The sequence below is a fragment of the Schistocerca nitens genome, chromosome 4 (assembly GCF_023898315.1).
Source record: "Schistocerca nitens isolate TAMUIC-IGC-003100 chromosome 4, iqSchNite1.1, whole genome shotgun sequence".
NCBI classification, from domain to species: Eukaryota; Metazoa; Arthropoda; class Insecta; order Orthoptera; family Acrididae; genus Schistocerca; species Schistocerca nitens.
Genome location: NC_064617.1, coordinates 559,482,145 through 559,504,319, shown reverse-complemented (window position 1 = coordinate 559,504,319; position 22,175 = coordinate 559,482,145).

Sequence of the window (22,175 nt, the reverse complement as noted above, 5' to 3'; positions counted from 1 at the left end):
TTCTATTATTAATCTACCATTCTGTAACACAAGGTCATACCTAAAATAGCGCGGAATGCTACTCTCACAGCCCATTCGGCGAGGCGAAGTATGTGAGAGTAACTGTTGGAAGACCACGTCTTAATTTAACTTAGATGTGCCAAATATAATGAATACATCAACGAATTTGCTCATTCGTTGATAGTCATCGTCACTTTCAAAATCCCCACTTCTTTGTAAACGACATGGCTTATATTAGTTCAGTGTGTACAATGAGTTTCATTCTACGAATCAAGTTAAAAGCATCTTCTACAATATGGTATAGTCGCCACTCCAAGAGACTTACGCAGTGTTGCCAACCGAAATACGTTTATACAGCATACTTTATTGTGTGGAATAGCAATTAAAATGTAATTAGTTTCTTCCCGTCATCCATTGGTGGAGCCGTTCTTAGACATGTTGTGGAAGAGCGAGCAGTACAACGTGTTTTAAATGAAGGTAACCGTCTCCGGGTACGTAATTTTTGGTGCCGTTTTTCATTACTTAAATCCTGAATGATAGTGTTCCAAGCTTTCCAAAAGCATCGATTTAGATTAACGAAATTAAGAACAGTACAATGAGACTAATACCGTAACAACTTCTCCCTCTACACCACTGCACCGTTTGTATACTCTGAAACAGATGTGTTTAGTACCACAGCGACAAGAAACCCTAACAGCTATTACCGATTTTGATAGTTACATCAACTTCAGATGGTCAATCCTACAGAGAGAGAGCTGTCACTGTTATTAGTTCAAATGTTATGGAATCGAAAACGTATATGAAAATTATGATAACACAGACAGTGAACGGACGTCATTTATTTCCAATAAGACTGGAGTACAGAAATTATTGGCAAACTGTATAATGTTTACCAATCACGCTCTGGATAATTGCGAGTATATGCCAATATGTTGTTTAAGAATGGAATAAAACCACCGAGCTATAGCAACAAATTTCTTAAATCTCCAGGAAACTGTGTTACATTCCTGGTTCAATAAAGATCGGCAATGTTCACAGTCGAATGTTAGCAAAAATTAGTGTTTCTACAAAAAGATCGATTTGCAAAGAGCACAACTAATTTGCGCTGCAATATCTTAGCAGAAGATCTCGCCAAAAAAACCAAGAATACTCTGGTTCTGCGTAAAACCATTAAGCTAGTAGAAGGCTTCTATCCAAGCACGTGGTGACAAGTGGCAACAAAATAAAGTAAAAGGAAAGCTGAAGTTTTTAAGTTTTGTTTAAAAAATAATTCAATCAAGGCGAGTAGAGAAATACCGTCGTTTGACTGTTGCACACACTCCTGCACGAAGAACACAGAAATATGCACCCCTGCCGTTGAGAATCAACTGAAGGAGTTGCAACCAAATAAGTCGCCAGGTCTGCAAGGAAACCTGGTTCTATTTTACAAAGAGTACTTCTCGTCATTGGGCACTTACCTATCTTGCTTTTGTCGCAGGAGGTCCCAAGTGACTGGAAAGCGAACAGACGATCGTCACGGATTCAGAAAACATCGTTTCTTTCGAACCGATCTGCCCTTTTCTCACACGATATTCTGCGAATCACGGGTGAAGGGCTGCAGACACATTCCATATTCCCGTTGTTGTTGTGGTCTTCAGTTCTGAGACTGGTTTGATGCAACTCTCCATGCTACTCTATCATGTGCAAGCTGCTTCATCTCCCAGTATGTGCTAGAGCCTACGTCCTTCTGAATCTTCATAGTGTACACATCTCTTTGTCTCCCTCTACGATTTTTACCCTCCACTCTGCCCTCCAATCCTAAATTGGTGATCACTTGATGCCTCAGAACATGTCTTACCAACCGATCCCTTCTTCTAGTCAAGTTGTGCCACAAACTTCTCTTCTCCCCAATCCTATTCAATACTTCATTAGTTATGTGATCTACCCATCTAATCTTCAGCATTCTTCTGTAGCACCACATTTCGAAAGCTTCTATTCTCTTCTTGTCCTAACTTTTTATCATCTATGTTTCACTTCCATACATGGCTACACTGATAAAAAATACTTTCAGAAACGACTTCCTGACACTATACTCGATGTTAACAAATTTCTCTTCTTCAGGAACGCTTTCCTTGACATTGCCAGTCTACATTTTATATCCTCTCTACTTCGAGTATCTTCAGTTATTTTGTTCCCCAAATAGCAAAACAACTGTACTACTTTAAGTGTCTCATTTCCTAATCTAATTCGCTCAGAATCACCCGACTTAATTCGACTACATTCCATTATCCTCATTTCATTTTGTTGATGTTCATCTTATATCCTCCTTTCAGAACACTGTCCATTCCGTTCAACTGTTCTTCCAAGTCCTTTGCTGTCTCTGACAGAATTACAATGTCATCGGCGAACCTTAAAGTTTTTATTTATTCTCCACGGATTTTAATACCTACTCCGAATTTATCTTTTGTTTCCTTACTGATTGCTCAATATACAGATTTAATAACATAATGGAGAGGCTACAATCCGGTCTCACTCCCTTGCAAACCACTGCTTCCCTTTCATGTCCCTCGACTCTTATAACTGCCATCTGGTTTCTGTACAAATTGTAAATAGCCTTTCGCTCCCTGTATTTTACCCCTGACACCTTCAGAATTAGAAAGAGAGCATTCTAGTCAACATTGTCGAAAGCTTTCTCTAAGTCTACAAATGCTAGAAACGTAGGTTTGCCTTTTCGTAATCTAGCTTCTAAGATAAGTCGTAGGGTCAGTATTGCCTCACGTGTTCCAACATTTCTACGGAATCCAAACAGATCTTCCCCGAGGTCGGCTTCTACAAGTTTTTCCATTCGTCTGTAAGGAATTCGTGTTAGTATTTTGCAGCCGTGACTTAATAAACTGATAGTCGGTAACTTTCACATCTGTAAACACCTGCTTTATTTGGGATTGGAATTATTATATTCTTCTTGAAGCCTGAGGGTATTTCGCCTGTCTCATACATTTTGCTCACCAGATGGTAGAGTTTCGTCAGGACTGGTTCTCCCAAGGCTGTCAGTAGTTCTGATGGAATGTTGTCTACTCCGGGGGCCTTGTTTCGACTTAGGTCTTTCAGTGCCCTGTCAAACTCTTCACGCAGTATCATATCTCCCATTTCATCTTCATGTACATCCTCTTCCATTTCCATAATATTGTGCTCAGGTACATCGCCTTTGTATAGATCCTCTATATACTCCTTCTAGCTTTCTGCTTTCCCTTCTATATTCCCAGTATTCCGGAAATTATTTAACACAGTATCTCACTGTAGCATGTTATCGAAAGTTCCAGTATATGGAATAAATTCCCAGATACTTTAGGATACTTATAAAACAATGTAAGAGGTCCATTACCAAGGAATTTATTGCTAGCGCCCTCGAGAAGATGTAATTTCGATAGATTGCTCCCCATCGCTGCCAAATTTTTGGCCTTCCCCCCCACCCCCTCCCCAGTGGAGGGTTATGTAAGAGTTCCATGACTAAGGAATTTATTGCTAGCGCATTCGAGCAGATGTAATTTCGATGGACTGCTCACGCTCTGCCTGCGGTATGTAAGCTATAAGAGAATCTCAGACCAGAGAGCAGTGTTGTATGGAGTAGGAACTGAGTGACAGTAGGAGTAAGACGCAGCTAGCAGTCGTGTGTATGAAGTTGGCTGGGCCGGTCGTGGGGAGCGATGGCGGTGCCTGAGCGATGTAGTATAAGGTAAAAGCAGCCTCGCGCAAGTATACTGTTGTTATATCAAGTCCCATGTAAATGTTTTTGAAACATCTCTTACCAATAATCTTCCTTATAAAAATTAACTTTGACAATCATTCATCTCAATTTAAAGAATTTGCTAATTTCTCCAATCCATGGTCATCCTGATTATTGTAAAGAAAATTCAGTTGTTTCTTTTTACATATGACAAATCTATCGGCCAGCATTGCACTGGGCTGTGCCAGAAAAATTTCTTATGGGAGCAGATATATATGCGTTATCCGGTGACTTCATTGAGGTAAGAATTTTCAATTTATTGAGAATGATCATTGAGGGCCATGAAGCAGCACTGCTGACGTCAAATTTACCAGTTTAGATTCACAGTCAGTTAATTATTGAAAGGTTGTATATGAGTCACTTTTTCTTATTAGGAGGTAGGTTAGGGAATTTATCTGTGGGAAGTTGCAATGAATGTGAATGATATAATTATTTTGTACTGTTGGTAGGTTACGCTAAATGTGAATTATGTACATATTTTTACTGTTGGTAGGTTATGGATTTTTTTTTTTTTTTTTTTTTTTTTTTTGTGGGAAGTTACAACAATAATAGCCATTACCTTGACGTGGATGGCGAGCATTCATCAGAGACAAGGTTACCGTCAGAGGTGCCTCACGAGAGTGTGACAGGATCGCTCTTGTTCTGCATATACTAAGTGATGTGAAAGATACCAAGCACAGCGTTGTGTAGGATACGGGATAGATTAGACAGTATTTTTATTTGGTGTCATGAATGACAGCTTGCTCTAAGTACAGAAAACCGTAAGTTAATGCTGTTGAGTAGGAAAAACAATCCTATTATGTTCGAATGCCGTATTAGAGGTGTACCGCTTCCCACAGTAACGCCGATTAAATATCTAAGAGTAACGTTGCAAAATTATAGAAATTGCTACGAGCATATAAGGTTGACAAGAGGGCAATCGAATGGTCGGGTTCGATTTGGTGGGAGTATTACTGTAAAGAGATGCTCATCTACGTAGGAGACTGCATATAGAACAATAGTGTGACCATTTGTTGAGTACTGCTTGAGTGTTGGTCATATCCACCAGGTCGGAATACACGAAGAAATTGATCGAAATCATAGACTTACTGCTAAATTTGTTACCGGTAGATTCGATCACCATTAAGATTACGGAGATGCTTCAAGAATTTAAACAGAAATCCCCAGAGGGAAGACGATGTTCTTTTCCTGAAATACTGTGAAAGTAAGCTAGAGAAATGGCATTTGCGGCTGAATATGGAATGACTCTGCTGCCACCAACGAACATTTCAAGTAAGGATACCGAGGACCAGGCAAGAGAAATCGGGGTTCTGTTTTTTAGTGGATCAGGAAAGGAAATGACAGGTAATGATACGAGGTAACTCTTTTTTAGTACTGATATATTTCTAATGCAGCACACGTATTTCTTTTTTCAGTACATATTGTCGACGTTCTTCCTTTCGATAAAGCAGGCCATCAAAACAAAAGGCATACAGATACTCCATTTTTCTCCTCGCTGTACTTGGGAGTGGATCAGGAAAGGAAATGAACAGTAGTGGTCCGAGGAACTTCTTTTTTTAGTACTGATATATTTCTGTTATCATTCTTATTTCTTTTTATTTCTGTACATATTACTGATGATCCTTCGTTCTGTAAGGCAGGCTATCGAAAGTAAAGGCATATAGATAATTTCTCCTCGCTCTATCTGGGAGCGGATCAGAAAACGGAATAACAGTCGTTTGAGGTATTTCTTTCTCTTAATGCTGATATATTCCATCATACTTATACTTTTCATTTCAGTACATATTACTGATGATCTTTCTTACTGTGGGGCAGGCTATCAAAAGAAGATTCATGGTAGAAATTGGATAGAGGCTTTTAAAACTGCGTAATTGGTAACTATGGAAATAAAGTTGAATAGGGAAAAGCTATCACCCTGCTATTATTCGTCTAACATCAACAACCTTGGTTCTCCTTATCTAAAATTTGTCAGTCATGCATAAAGCTCAGAAAACATAATTCCCTTCGCGTCGTGGTCGTGCATAATAGAAGAGAGTAACCACTTCAGAGCGTAACTTCGAGTGACTAATGCTGTGGTCGCTGTTCAAAGTTGTCAGACTCCAGCGGATGCGACGACGAGAGCCTCTGCGGTCCTCGGATGAAGCGAATCTTGATATTTCACATGATTCCACCACGTAATGTTAGTTTATTGTTAGTCTCTCAAATATCTCTGTGATTTTTCATTGTCTTACGTTAAAAAAAAACTGAAAACATTTAGTCGCCGTTTTACTTCTACGAGGCTTGCTCTCAGAAGGTCGTGGTTCTCTGTCATTCAAATGATGTGAAATAACGATTGATATTAATATATTTATGTATTTGTTTTATAGTACTATGTTGAATCTTTTGCTCCCCTAACGATGAAACCCCTCGTACATTTTTCAGCCTCTTAGTTTAGTTAGAAGTGGGCGGTGTGGTGATACGAAGGAGGCACATCGTAATAAAGCTATCATTTTCACATTTCATTGCTTGTAAGTTAAGCCTGAAATACATGTTTTTAACGAAATTCGATTATCATAAGAATCATTATTATGCAAACTACTTCTTTTAATTCATAACTTACAATAAGATGGCCTTGAGTTACTGAGCGCACAGATTTCCCACGACAACCACCGGCTCTTAGGTCATTAACTATATGGTAGGAAAACGTATTCTACGAGAATAAAAACGACTTATCGCTACAAGAAGATCTCTTAAATTTCAGAGCACTCTTACTAAATTTGTTAACAATGTCTTTTTCCCCTCTTCTTGTTGGCACTTTGACGCACCGTTTCTTCGTTTACACTTCTCCCTTATTTAAATTTAAAATGTCAACACACTAGGATGGAAGGTAACATTACTATGGTGACCGTCTTCCGCGCAATTGGATAAGTATTCTAATAAATCTTATTGCAGTTGAATTGTTACAAATTTATTATATGCTTTTCATGGACAAGGTAAACGGCAAACTGCGGACGAACAGCTGGATGAAGATCAAGACCAATAACCCAAGTTAATGAAGTCATTGTTAACAAAAGTAATTACGAGCCATTTCTGAAATCAGATATAATGTTTCAGAAGTGATGAATATCATCTGCATTACGACGAACGTATAGCAGAAGAACAACATCATTTATTCTCCTTTGATTATGAGTATCATGTTCACTGCCATACATATTAATCGTTCAGGGTTCATCATGGTATCTAGACTTTGGTTGCTTAAAAATTTTGAGCAACTAGTTATAATAATCATAAAATTAGATTGCACACGATGGCTCACTTGACATCACGTGTGCACAGCATTGCAAACCATGACGACAGTAAGAGATTTGTGCAGACGTATTTAAACATAGCTTTTGCTTCGCATGTGTTGAACTGATGCTGAATTCACTGTCTGATTAACTATCATGAGTTACGTGCTCTATTATGTTGTTACAAGTTAAGACTCGGACGACGTCGGGCGCTGATGACCTCGTTGTTGTGCGCCCTAAACCACTAATCATCATTATCATCATCATCATCATCATCGGACGAAGTCGCTGGTAAAAAGTAAGTTTGGTGTCACAAAATGATGTTATTGATAAGTTTTAATTAAAAGAAGACTTGCATAGTAATAATAATAATAACAATAATAGTAATAATAATGTTAGTTGAAAATAAGGATTCCAGGCTCACCTTATGAATATTGAAGTAAACAAGCGTATAGCTTGCGATTGTTAGGTTATTACATCGATCACTTCCAATGTATTTAACAGGCCGAAAAACATGAAAAGGGTGAATCATTAGCAAAGAACGTGAAAACCCCTAGTATTTCCAATTAAGAACGTATTAATCATTATTCCACGATAAGATACAGAGCTCGGTTAAAACATTACCTTACAGTAACGTCGCGTGAGCAAGAAGAAGGAAGATGACTTCTGCGTCTTTCGTGTTTTTTTAAGCATTAAACAATAAGAACGAATACAGATAATAATTGAAGGATTTAATTAAAGTTCGTGTGGTGAGATACAGTTTCATTGCTAACTTCGTCGGAACACAAAGGTTTGCTTTAAATCATTCACTGATGTGGCTATCCAAAACACTGGTGTTTCAGCACTGGAAATGGAGCAGCTAGTTGAGAGGAAAGAATTTACATCACCAACTACTTCCACTCAAGATCCATTTGCAGCATTGTATCAAAGCCTACAGGCCATGAGAAAACGAATCATGAACGCCTATCATTACGATTATAATGGAATGTCATTAAAGCTAAATGAAAGGTCGAATAAACATAATCAGTTGTGAAATAAGTAAACTGAAACGTTGTATAGGCAAAATGATATGTACTATAACTAACTAAATAGTCACCCGATACGATAAATTTGTCACCGTAACTGGATGCTTCAAAAATCGACGTTGCAAGATTCAAAACTGCATGCCAGGGTATTCCTAATGCCATATGACATTTATCTGAGGAACAAAGGTACATCGGTGAGCATACGGTGCCTAATATTTTCTAAAACGCAGTGCATAAGAAAGAGACTTTTGATCTATATTTCATTCACATTTTTAAGCGTTTCGGGGTTTGAAAGGTTCAAATTTACGCTAACTGTAGAATATGCATGTAATTTCTGGTGTGAGGTGACATATAAGTAATCAATAACCGCAACAAAGCAACTTAGTTTGAAAGGTATGGCTTTTATCTAGATGCGTTATTTCCCCACTTCCAAAAATATTTATCTGTTGTCGAGAAACAACTCAAAAATATAATTTTTAGGTCCATAACCGTACAGCGGGCTCCGAGACGGCTGTGCATGGCAAATGACAAATTAATATATATTCCTAAGACTTCGATCTCAATAACGTTGAAGAATTTCTTGATATCGTTATAGATTTTCGAAGTACAGAGGTTCAGATTTACCTTACTTGTATACGTAAAATGCGCACATAAAGTCAAGTGTGAAGAAAAATCTTAATTTATAAAGTGAAATAATGCAGGGAAATGTGGTGTAACGTGTTTCCGTTATCACTTGAAGGGTTCTGGGAACCCTGCGTTTGAGTAGTGAAGCAAAATTTTCATGCATGTTTTCTCCGGCCTCAGGCGTAAAATTAGTCTTGTGTAATTTCAGTTTCACATAACTAAACTATCAAAATATATCTGACCAGTGAAATTCTGTTCATATGAGCGCCATGCACTGCTTTAGCAGGGGAAAGAAGGGAACCAGCGGAAAAATGCTCGTGTCGGAGCACAAAGAAGCGAATATGCTGCTGTTTAAAAAGATTGACTGAAAAGTGACGTGCTAGCTGGCTCATTGTACCTCCTTTAGCACCTGTAAAAATTTTGCTGAACATTTTAGCATATAAAAATAATTCTCTTTTTTATGCTAAGAGACGAACAGACAGTGGCAGTTAGAAACACTTGGAAAGGAATAAATACTGGAATATGTAGATGGTGTTAGTGGTATAGCAAGAGCGAAGCAGACAATGGCAGTGTGAGGGGAAGATAGAGGCACAGTAGCAGTGGATCATATTTGACAGTGAAAGAGTAGTGCTAGGAAGATAGTGAAGGAGACAGTGCCATTTGGAGAAGAATAAAGAGAAGGAGCAAGGAGAGGTGAGTAAGAGCCACTGATAATGAGGGACAGAGACTATGACAATAACAACAAGGAACATGAGTTAGTGGCAGTGAGAAGAGGCACCAGCAGCGGGAAGAAATAAATAAGATAGTAGCAGAGGGGCTGAAATTTACGCTACTTGTAAACGTAGGACTTGTAAACACTGGGCTGAATGAGCGAGCGAGAATCGGCCAATGTGAGAGGATTGGCATTAGCGACTTACAGCGACGGATTTGATTGTGTGAGTGAGTTTGCAATTAGGAGAGCTTGTGAAACTGTGACGTGAGTTAGACGTTAAAAAGAGTGGAAATAAGTTCGCATTCCAAAACTACTGGGAAAAATTTTAAAGGTGCTAAGGAAGCTTGAATAAGGCAACTGGCACCCCACTTTTCATTCAGAGTCTGTTAACCAGGAGCATATTCAGCCGTTTGTGCTCCCGTAGTAGCATTTTCCAGTGGTAAACGATTTTTCAAACGAAGTGAAAAATTATAAATTTTACTCTTAAAAACCAGGTTAACATCAGGGAACAGCCAGCTGCACAGAGGGAAAGTTTTCACAGGATGTTTCTAAGTTGATTTCGCATGAAGACCCCAAATCAATAAAAACTCTTGGATTCCATATTACAATTTTCCGTAGAAAATAGTCTTGCTGGAGAGTTACCCCACAGAGGCACTTCAGAAGAATCAATTAAGACAGGGTTAAATCAAATCATAACTGCTTTAAAGAAAGATTTACCTGAATGGCATTACAGAATTACTTCTCAGATTACTGATATGCAGCAGAAGTTATTCATTGTTAGATGTGTAGTACACAACACGTCGCCCTCCATTACCAGGGCAAGTGGTGACTATAATCGTCCCACACCATATGATGGAACGCGTAGGAATAAAATAGAGCTTCCTCGTCTGTCACCTACCCATATATCCTGTGGGAAGAGGACAGTAAATTATTTAACATCTATGTTACTAGAGGAAAGTATGTTGTAACACAGACTGTAGGATCTTTTCACAACTGGCTAGAAAACATTCATACTGTCTTGTTCACAAATATTTTAAAGTAGTGTTACCTCGATCTAGCTGCCCTCTGGGACATTGAAACGGACGAAACCGACAAACTGTAATCAGTTTCAAATGGCATTCTTGTTGAAACACTGGTTTACGTGCATACAGAATAGATAGCACACGTAGATGTTCAACCCAAAGCCATTCCATAGCAGACAAGGTAGTTTTCGAAAATATTTGGAAAAGTATATTAGGACGAATCTATTTTGCACAGAAACCGGTTGCGAACATTAAAAGTGCGGTTGCCCCTGGACATAAGGTAAAAGTTATTCAGTGTTCCAGAGACAAACTTAGAACACTAAGCCATGTATCAGCAATCTTTCCCTCCAATCATCCTTGTCATTCTTGCCATGCCATACTGCCTCTCTGGTTTGATCGAGTGTGGTCTTTATTTTCCCTCCAGAGGATAGTGAGGGCAGAGAGGAGTGTTACTTAGGTGCATGCACAGTGACACTGAGGTTCAGCCCGGGCATAGAGACTCAGGTGACCAGTGACCCAACGAAGTGTTTCCAGCATTTCAGGCCTCAGATTAGCTACAGATGCTGGTACAGTTGGCCAGCTATGTGTGTGTCTAGTAAAGAGTGGTGCCTGCAGATACCGGCTGCTGTGGCATCAAGAGCAGTCTCCGCTTGTGCACACAGTGAGGTGCATTTGTGCAGATCAGCCATCATTCTGGAATATACATAGCAGCGGAATTCTTTCCCGTACTGTGGCATGTTCTCAGAATTGTGACAAGCTCGTCATAGGAGTCATGGTCATGCTTTCTGGCTCTGGCAGTCTGTTGCCTCAATGTTTCTGGAGTTATTGTCTGAGGAAACAGTAATATACAACTCACATTCTGCAATATTAGGATTCACCAAAATGCAGTGATAAATTTTCTATATTGACAGACTTGCTATTAGTTCTCTGATTAAAGAATGTTTATTTACATGGAACCTCAGAAAGGTTCAGTAATGTCTTAAGGAACTAGCAGTGTGTTAAGTGGTGCTTAATATTACAGTGACCCTGCTGCCAGCTATTCCTTTTTGTTCTTGTTCCAATATAAATAGAGCTGTTATGAATACAGGAGTAAGGATAACTAAATGTTTAATTTGAACTTGTAAGTCCTGTACTTTATATGTGTTGTCGACGGTTAGCTTATGATCGTAATCCCTTATGTTACAGGAATTCGTCGTATACCTGTTTCATTCTGTTCAAAATTTGGCCACTTCTGCCTGTGCTAAAGAAAGAGGCAGACTTGAATGATGCTAACGACTTAGACGGAGAGTGACTCTCATAGTATTAATGTCTGAATATGACTCGGTCTGCCCAAGTTGACTAATTTGTTGGTCAGTTCATTTACTCTCTTGCGAGTTGCCTCACATGCAGTTATGTAACTCTGATCATAAACTATTTCCTGTTTGCTGCAACTATGAATCTTGATATTATCTTTGACCGTAAGATCAGGCCTCACTTGTAATTACCTAATTCTGATCATTCTGTTAGTTGGGACCATGAATCTTGATATTACCTATGGCCATAAGATTCTGCTTTCGGAAGCCGACATATGTTACTGGCTGTATGAGTTGCTGTGAGCTACTCTCAGAATATATTACTAAGTTGAGAGAGGGTGTGGCAATTTAAATTTTGTGCAGTTTAACGGTGCATTATTTTGTCATCACTAGTACAAGAAGCTTGCACAGGAAAGAGTAGCTTGGAGAGCTTGTAAAGTCCCCACAGAAAATACCCTCTACCACGCACTAATTAATCGTTGTCAATCAAACCATCCACATTCATTCACTATGGAAAATTATCTAATCTGATTTTCTCGTTACATATGCGGCGACAGCTAGACGACGCCAAAGAATTTTCTAGCGCGTTTATTCTTTGAAATAACAGAGATGCATATATGCATTCTCCATGGTTGCTAGAGTGGTAACGAGGACAGCTTCTGGAATAGGATTGAGGGATTGACGTATATCTGAGAGATATATATTCTGATTTTCTTCTCGCTAAATCGAGCGAATTAACTTTTGTGCCACTAGCGGTTTGTTTGAATAGAAAGAGAGTGTAAACGGAAAATAATTAAGACGTGGAATCACCGGAGATCTGGACGTGTAATGGAGATGGATTTAATACACAATTTCCTTCATAAATAAGGTTTGTGACTTTTTGTTCTGGAGTGAATGAACGAATGAGTTTTTTCTGAATCATTTGATGATCACGTTGGCCCTGTAATTAGTGGGGAAGTTTCAGCTGTGTCGAAGAGAACCTGCAATCACTGAGTCTGTGTTAAATCGTCCAAAAAGGCCTCGTACACATCTGGAATTCGCAATCTTTCGTAAAAGGAACAAATTGTCCACACGATTGATTGCCCCGACTGAATGCAGTGTTTAACAGTGTTAAAATGGCCAATCCGTGACAGGACACGTTTTTGGACGTTGCTAAAATAATTTTGATCTATGTTTCATGTAAACTACGACGAGCTAACCTAACTGACGCTTGGAAAAGAGAGGAAAGACTCGCAGGTGATGTAATTGGATCTACAAATAAAGCCGAAAGACAGCACGCTGGGCGCAGAGCTGATGCCAGATCTCTATCTTTATTATTACAGCTTGCTAGTATAGTTGAAGAATACGCTCTTTTGTTTAGTGTTATTTGATTTCAGACCTGTATTTTTATTATTATAGCTTACTAGTATAGTATCTGTATTTTTATTATTATAGCTTGCTAGTATAGTTGAAGTATACGCTTTTTCGTTTAGTGTTATTTGATTTCAGATCTGTATTTTTATTATTATAGCTTGCTAGTATAGTTGAAGTATACGCTTTTTCGTTTAGTGTTATTTGATTTTTGAATACTGATTAAATGTGTTCATGTTAGATGTATTTTCATTGACCTGTCCTAGTTGCATTTATCTGTATATGTACATTAAGAAGGTAGACACAGAAGTACTCTTGTGTGAACGGAGTTACATATAGTGACAGTAGAAGGGAGTTATATATATAGTGACAGTAGAACATTTATATAGTTTTAACTAGGGCAATGTTTAGGATGAGTCAAGCAGAGCAAAGCAGCACGCAACAGCCTTCAGCTGTTAGCACTGATAATAATGACGTAGTAAGAAGTGTTGTAGGACCGATGGCTACAGATAGCGCAATAGAACGCCCTGTAGACACGGCTGGAGGTGTAACAGCAAGTACACAGCAGGGATTACATCCATTGGTAATTATCATGGGACAGATGCAGATGATAACCGAGAGCATGAATACTTTGAAAACCGATATTAACGCGAAATTAGCCTCAGTTACTGAAGGGCAAAATGATTTGAATACGAAATTAGCCGCAGTTGCTGAAGGGCAGGAAAATCTGAAAACCGATATTAAAGCACAATTAGTGACACTCAAACTCAAGAAGAAATGAAATTAGTCCAGACTGAGATTAAGCAGCAGTTACAAGACAGTTTTTCCGAATTAGAGCAGCGGATAGAGGCGAAGACCAAGGAACTCAATGATCAGGCCGAAGAGACGGAACGAAAATTAACTGCACAAATAGAATTGGTGAAAGCACAATGTGAGGAATCTACTCATCGCGTACGTGTCGAAATGAAGGAGTATGTGGCTATTAAGATAGATACTGTACGGGAACAAGTGGAAATGGTTCCACAATTAATACAAAAGCAAGACGCCATGTCATGTGCAATTGCGCAACTTCCTGAATTGGCATGTACACAGGCTAACCTAAAGGAAAGCGCTGAACATCTGACAGAGCGTCAAGACGTTATAGACCACCAAATTAACGTATTAACGGGTAAATTATCCGAAATCACATTTGAAAACAAAAGGCTAATGTGTGAAAACGTTGAGCAAAATGTTAAGGCAGCATTCCAGAGTTTATCTGGCAAACAGGAAGAGAATTTGTTTGCGAAAGGACTTGAGGAGGTGCGACACCAGTTAGGTGCTGATTTGGAACATTGGAAACAAACGATAGAAGAGTCGATGCGCGCTTCACAACAAAGCTCAGAACAAATGAATACAGGGCAGCAGCAGAAGTTGGCAGCGACTATAGAGCCAGTTACTGCCCATTCGCACACAATACCGACTTGTGTAAGTAATTCAAACATTAAATTGCCACAAGCGGGCTGTTCGCGTGAATTCTTATCTAACGGAGATTACGAAAGCCTTTGCCATGTCGAAGAAAAAATGAAAAAGCATAGGCAATTCCAGATTTTTAACCCTGACAAAAGGGGGGTCCATCTAATTGTTTTTATTCGAAGTTTCAGAGGAGTGCTACCCAGAAATTGGTCGAAGTGGCAGAAGATCAGTTTTGTTACAGGATATATACAAGGTTCGGGGGCGATCTGGGCCTCGGACATGACTTCTGTTTGCTCGACATATGACGATTTTGAGAAGGCGTTTTTAGCAAAGTTCTGGTCAGAAGGGGTACAGGAACGCCTAAGGCAGGAGGTGCTCTACCCAGAGCTTTTCTCCTTTTCGAAAGGAAGCCTTAGAAAGTATTTCGAAAAATATATAAATGAAACGAGATACTGGGACAGACCTATGCCTTTGCCAGACATAATAAACATACTTAAGGCAAGACTACCAACTAGCATCCGGAATCAATTGATTTACGGCAACGACAAAGATTTGGAGTCGTTCCTCACGACGTTAGACCATATAGATATTATCGAAGAGAACAACCAGAAAGCCCGTAATAACAGATTCCAATATAGGGAGATAGAACCTCCGCCAAACGGTAGGCAAGGTGGAAGTATGTGTTATGCCAATGGCGATCAATCGACACTTAGAAGGAATGAACAGAGATCGTTAAGTAATGGAGAAACCCCTCAAAATCTCAACAGTAATCCCGGCAATGGTCTTGCGAGGGGCTATTCAAGGAACAACAGGAACGGGAAAAGGTACAATCCCGTGAGGGGGAACGAAAGAAATTTCAGACCCTAAGCCTGGAATAATAACGATAATAGGAAGTGGAATCAACCGGGAGGAATAAATTCAAATAGCCAACATCAGTGGGGACGGACATCTACGAATCAACCGGTAATTACCGAAGTGACGGATGATGTCAACCAGCAGACAAATCAAAATCCAACAAACTTGTAAGGACCCACTAGTGCCCCGGAGGAGCGGTCAACAATTGGTTGAGGGGCAACAGGATATGTGTACCCATGTTAACGTATAACGATGGACGATTACTGGCAGATGAACTGACCGAGGACTTAGAACCACAAGATCAGGATAAGGAACAGGTGGCAGTAGCAGAAGTGCAAGTCATTATGGAGACCGTACCTATAGTGGCGGTTTTAGACACAGCTGCAACCACAAATGTTATTTCGGAGGCACTATTCAACAGGATCAGAAATATAAGACGAGTACGAATTTTTCCAGTTCAAAATTGCAGAATAATAGGCGCCGTTGGGGCTCGATCGGCTAATGTAAAGGTGCAGTCACTACTTGGTGTGGAATTCGGAAATGTAGCAATATTAAGCACATTCCTGGTTGTGAAAAATTTGGTGGTAGATTGCATTATCGGAGTCGACAGCCTATGTCAATACGGATACAGAATAGATTTTAAAACAGGAAAAATTTGGTTGAATGTTAATAAACAAGAAATTGAGTTGGAGTTGTTGAAAAAAATGCCTTACGAGAAAATATAATTGTGGGATCAGTGTGCAAGTAATCAGGACGGCCCAAAATTCGAAAGAGCACGTAATTAATGAGTTCCAAGTCAAAGAAGATTTCGGTCAATTAGTGTTTGAAAAGTTAAATGAATCTGACTGCATTATCGAAGATCAGAAGAAGCAGCTCAATGAATTATTATTCCCGTATGAAAACGTTTTTGATGAAAGGCCAGGAGTTATTAAGGGATACATATGCCATCTCTACGTTAAGCTGCACGAAACGTATTGTAGAACTTTCTATCCTGTTCCCTGGAGGTTAAAGGCTCAAGTTCAAAAGGAAATAGATCGCATGTTGAAATGGGGTTTGATCCAACCCTCTGCAAGCCCATACTGCTCCCCATTGCAAGTGACAGAGATGAACGCTCGAAAAAACATAAAAATAAACTGTGTGTGTTTAGTGTTAGAAAACTTTAAACTGAAATAATTAATCAGTGACACAGATTGTAGAAATAGTGACTAACTATTACTATCGAGTGCTGCAAAGAAGATAGTGGAGATAGGCTTCACCTGTGTTTGGGTAAACATGGAACTTTAGCATTGCTAATCTCATCAAGATTTATAAAGGATCTGAATGACCTTCAAGAAGAAAGAAATGTTTCCCGAAAATGACGCTGCATAATCAAAAGAGGTTCCCAGTGAATGTTCATATATAATTTCAAGCACACGCTTAGATGTGTAAACGTATGAAGTGATGCGTTTAGGCAGTGAATCATGAGTGACGGTTAACGCCGCAAAGATAATTTCCCGCGCAAAACAATTGACGTCGGCGCGAGAGTTAGAATCGATATAGATGACACAGATATGCTTTGTAAGAGACTCGCATCAAATGCGAGGGGAAACTGATTGATGTTGCACTTCAAAAAAAAAAAAAAAATTCGTAAGTAGACGTTAAGAGTTCTTGATTTATTGTTGAATGTCAAAAGAAAGTAATATTCATAGAACTAGTAGTTATTTAATGGGTCTTGTTCACTTTGGAATTTTGTTTGAAAATCCATTTCCATATATGTGCATGTATGAATGCCGGATGAATCAGAGAATAAATGAAAGAAGAGAATCCACATTCCTCACTACTAATAACATTTACATTACAGCAATCAAGCGGAGAAATATATGTATTTAGGATAAATTTTTATGAGTATAGATAAATGATATGACTTTTCAAGGAAATGATGGATTATGTCTTTGTATAAAATGATCCACACTTTCCATTATTCGATGATTTGAATCCAAAATCTACTGCAAGTTGCATGAATCCTTTAAATTACGAAGAACAAATCATTGACAGAAAATGTGTCAGAATTTTTGGACTTACAAGCACAAATGGTGATGCGAAGTCCAAAAGAAAATTCAAACTAGAGTAATTATTATGATGTTTTCGGCAACAGCATTAGTCAATGGATAAATGGAAACTTTAAGTTAATGGCTAAATTCCTTGCAGTACATCGTAAAAAAAGGATGCCTGAAGCCATAGGGATTTTGTTTTCAAAAAAGGAGAATCTTGGACGGTGGAACCTAACCTGTTCTTTTACAGGAAGAGTTTCCCTTTCGGTCATTGTTAATTCTTTTGGAATAAATGTTGCATGTGAAATCTGGTATCCCTGTTCCTTCTACTCTTCCCATTGTGGGCCGCGTAGAAGACCGACTACAAATGTGGACGTCGGGGACATGCAAGATCCGGGGGAGTTTCAGCATCGCAAGATATTGTCCTGGGAACAAGATTGTAAAAAAAGAAACTCGAGTTATCTATTGTAATTTTTTTTATTATTTTTTTTATTTTTATTTTTTTTATTTTTTTTATTTATTTTTATTTTTTTTGTTAGAGGCACAAATCACGCTTCTCCAAATCGTTATATAAATCGATCCCTATCTTTCCTTTAGAAATCAATTTCAAAATTATTTTTTCTCTTCTGTAGGATTTCCTATTTTCTATGTACCGTAGGCTAGGGGTCTAGGCTTAAGAGGTTTACCAAGGTTTCCCTGCTTAAGAAAGTTCACGAATGGGTAGACCCTGATAACAGTCTCATGAAAGATCATATTCCTTAGTTGTGCACAGCAAACATAACACCTTGATGCACGTAATAGCAATACAGCCGCGGTACCTGTCTCTTCATTTCTTCTGTTTCCAATGTTTATTTTCTTCGTCTGTCTTAAACATAATTAATCTTTTTCAGTCGGAGGACTGACTTCACTTCCGGGTTACCCATACTAATAGATACCTCGCAAAGTGTGTTCGGTAAATCAAAATTAGGCTCACAAACTTAGCTCGCTGCGAGGGGCATTGTAATGTCCCCACAGAAAATACCCTCTACCACGCACCTATTAATCATTGTCAATCAAACCATCCACATTCATTCACTTTGGAAAAGCATCTGATCTGATTTTATCGTTACATATGCGGCGACAGCTAGACGACGCCAAAGTATTTTCTAGCGCGTTTATTCTTTGAAATAGCAGAGATGCATATATGCATTCTCCATGGTTTTTAGAGTGGTAACGAGGACAGCTTCTGGAGTAGGATTGAGGGATTGTATTTCTGAGAGATGCATATTCTGATTTTCTTCTCGCTAAATCGAGCGAATTAACTTTTGTGCCACTAGCGGTTTGTTTGAATAGAAAGAGAGTGTAAACGGAAAATAATTAAGACGTGGAATTACCGGAGATCTGGACATGTAATGGAGATGGATTTAATACACAATTTCCTTCATAAATAAGGTTTGTAACTTTTTGTTCTGGAGTGAATGAACGAATGAGTTTTTTTCTGAATCATTTGATGATCACGTTGGCCCAGTAATTAGTGGGGAATTTTCAGCTGTGTCGAAGAGAACCTGCAATCACTGAGCCTGTGTTAAATCGTCCAAAAAGGCTTCGTACACATCTGGAATTCGCAATCTTTCGTAAAAGGAACAAATTGTCCACACGATTGATTCTCCCGACTGAATGCAGTGTTTAACAGTGTTAAAAGCTGCATCAAACCAGTCTCAAGACTGAAGACCACAACAACAACAACAACAGTACAACAATTCATCAAAAATCATAACTCAAAGATATCTACGTATTTAAGTGACAATTAACTGAGACAAGCTTTGTAGAAACCCATTTAAATTAAAAGTGAATTTCGGTCTGTACTGATATTTCATTAGTTTTCCATGATGTTTCCATGAAGTTCCACTCCATGTATTTAGTGCTTTTAAATTAACGTTTTTAGAACTTTACTTACCTCAGAATACTATGTGAATGTTCTAAAGAAAATAAGTTGAATGTTCAGATCAATGGTTTTGAATAGAGTTTTTGATCTAATATGCAAATGGATAAAGCTATCATCTTATAAGTTTTCATAGATCCTTTATTGTGTTTTGAAACTGGGTGTAATAAAATATTTGTCAAAGTGAAACATTTAACTTTGGCTCAGCACCTCACCAGACTCTGTCGATCTAATACATGAAGACTGTAAAGTGCATCCAGTGACAATTGGGCACAGGTCTATCCACTACGATGCACACATTGTTTTACAATCGCAGAATATTGTGACTGTTATGTTAACTTTGCGATGGAGCCACTAGGTCTCCCATGCCATGATGCACTGCCTAATGACCAAGGTCTACTGAATTCTAATAACAGAAGAACAATAGTAATAGATGCCACTCTTTACACTATAGTAATGGAACAGACCCACAGAAAAGCTATAACAATAATAATAATAATAAATAGTGGAATTGCCATACAAGGAACCACAGGTAATTAAATATGTGTAGTACTCGCCAGCAAAGTGGTCCAGTCCAAACCCCCGGTGCTGATAATAGCTGGCAATTTCAACATCCAATGTAAATGTTATTGATGTGACAGAGGAGTCTCGTCCATATGTGACTAATTCAACAAAATAGATTTCTAATGATGGTCATAAGATCCAGTAGGGACAGATCCTTTTGACGTATAACGACGACATAGATGTTGGAAGTAAGGTACTGACTGCAATATAAGTCAATGGATACACGTTCCTTACAAGCATCAGTCCGAGGGATTAATGTTGTCTGGGGAGCGTCTCAGAAGAAACTAGAAAGTATGCAGAGTTTACGCTTGCAGGAAGAAGCTATCAATTTTATGTATTACCATTTTCATTCAATGGATGTTCATGCATTTTTATCACTGCACTGGACACTAAGTTAAGGCCTGACCACTTGAACACAGTAATTTTGTACGAAGGTGACCTATTAACAGCTATCCCTACCTGGAAAGAAGATATTGGTTTATTAGAGAGGATATTAGAGAAGTTTTCAAATATTTTGATCAAAATAAATCTTCATATATAAAAATTGAGGAGAAACTACAAAAAAAATGGCTCTGAGCACTATGGGACTCAACTGCTGAGGTCATTAGTCCCCTAGAACTTAGAACTAGTTAAACCTAACTAACCTAAGGACATCACAAATATCCATGCCCAAGGCAGGATTCGAACCTGTGACCGTAGCGGTCTTGCGGTTCCAGACGGAGAAACTACATTCAATTTCTAGTCCATGTGACCTCTTCACTTGATAAAATATGCAAATCAGGCTTTGGGACATAATGGTACCGCAAAGGGCTCTACAGAGATGAATATTTACGGCTTTTCACAAAACTTGTGGAGGTGTATCCAACAGCTGCTAAAACATGTACAATACTTCAGAAACGTCAGCAATAGAAAAAGTTTTTTTGCACAGAACAACATAATATTATACCAAACAGTTCTTTTTTATCAGTCTTCTGATTGGTTTAATTCCCCCCGCCACATTTTCCTCTTCTCTCCTAAGCTCTTCGTCTCAGAATAGCACTTGCAAACTGCGTCCTCAGTTGTATGCTGGATGTATGCCATTCCCCGTCTTCCTCTACAGATTTTACCCTCTACGGCTTCCTCTAGCGCCATGGAAGTCATTCATTGATTCATAATATGTGTCCTATCGTAATGTCCCTTCTCGTTGTAGTGTTTACCGCATATCTCAAAATGTTCAAAAAAGGTTCAAATTTGTGTGAAATCTTATGGGACTTAACTGCTAAGGTCATCAGTCCCTAAGCTTACACACTACTTAACCTAAATTTTCCTAAGGACAAACACACACACCCATGCCCGACGGAGGACTCGAACCTCTGCCGGGACCAGGCGCACAAACCATGACTGCAGCGCCCTAGACAGCTCGGCTGATCACGCGAGGCCAGCATATCTCTTTCCTCTCCGATTCTCTGTAAAACCTCCTCATTTCTTACCTTACAATTTTCAATAATAGTGCGTAGCATCACATCTCAGTTGCATCTGTTCTCTTCTGTTCCTATTTTCCCACAATCAATGTTTCACTACGATTGAATGCTGTGCCCCAAACGTACGTTCTCAGAAGCTTCTTCCTTATGTTAAGACCGATGTCTCATACTAGTAGACTCCTCTTGGCCAAGAATGCCATACTTACCTGTGAAGTACTCCTTGCTCCGTCCATCACTGGTTATTTCGCTGCGTATGCAGCAGAATTCCTTACCTTCATCTAATTTGTGACCATCAAACCTCATGTTAAGTTTCCCACTTTCCTTATTTCTGCTACTTCTCATTACCCTCGTCTGTCTTTGATTTACTATCAGCCCATATTCTTTACTCATTACAGTGCTCATTCCATTCGGCAGATCGTGTAATTCTTCCTCACTTTAGTGGCCGAGCGGTTCTAGGCGCTTCAGTCTGGAACCGCGCGGCCGCTACGGTCGCAGGTTCGAATCCTGCCTCGGGCATGGATGTGTGTGATGTCCTTAGGTTAGTTAGGTTTAAGTCGTTCTAAGTTCTAGGGGACTAATGACCTCAGATGTTAAGTCCCATAGTGCTCAGAGCCATTTGAACCACTTCCTCACTTTCATTCAGGATAGCAATATCATCAGCGAATCGTATCATTTATGTTGTTTCACCTTGAACTTTAATTCCACTACTGAACTAATTTTCTACTTCTATAATTTTTTATTGGATGTGCAGTTTGAACAATAGGGACGAAAGACTACATCCTTGTGTTACACACTTGTTAATGGGAGCACTTCGTTTTTGGTCATCCTCTCTTATTAAC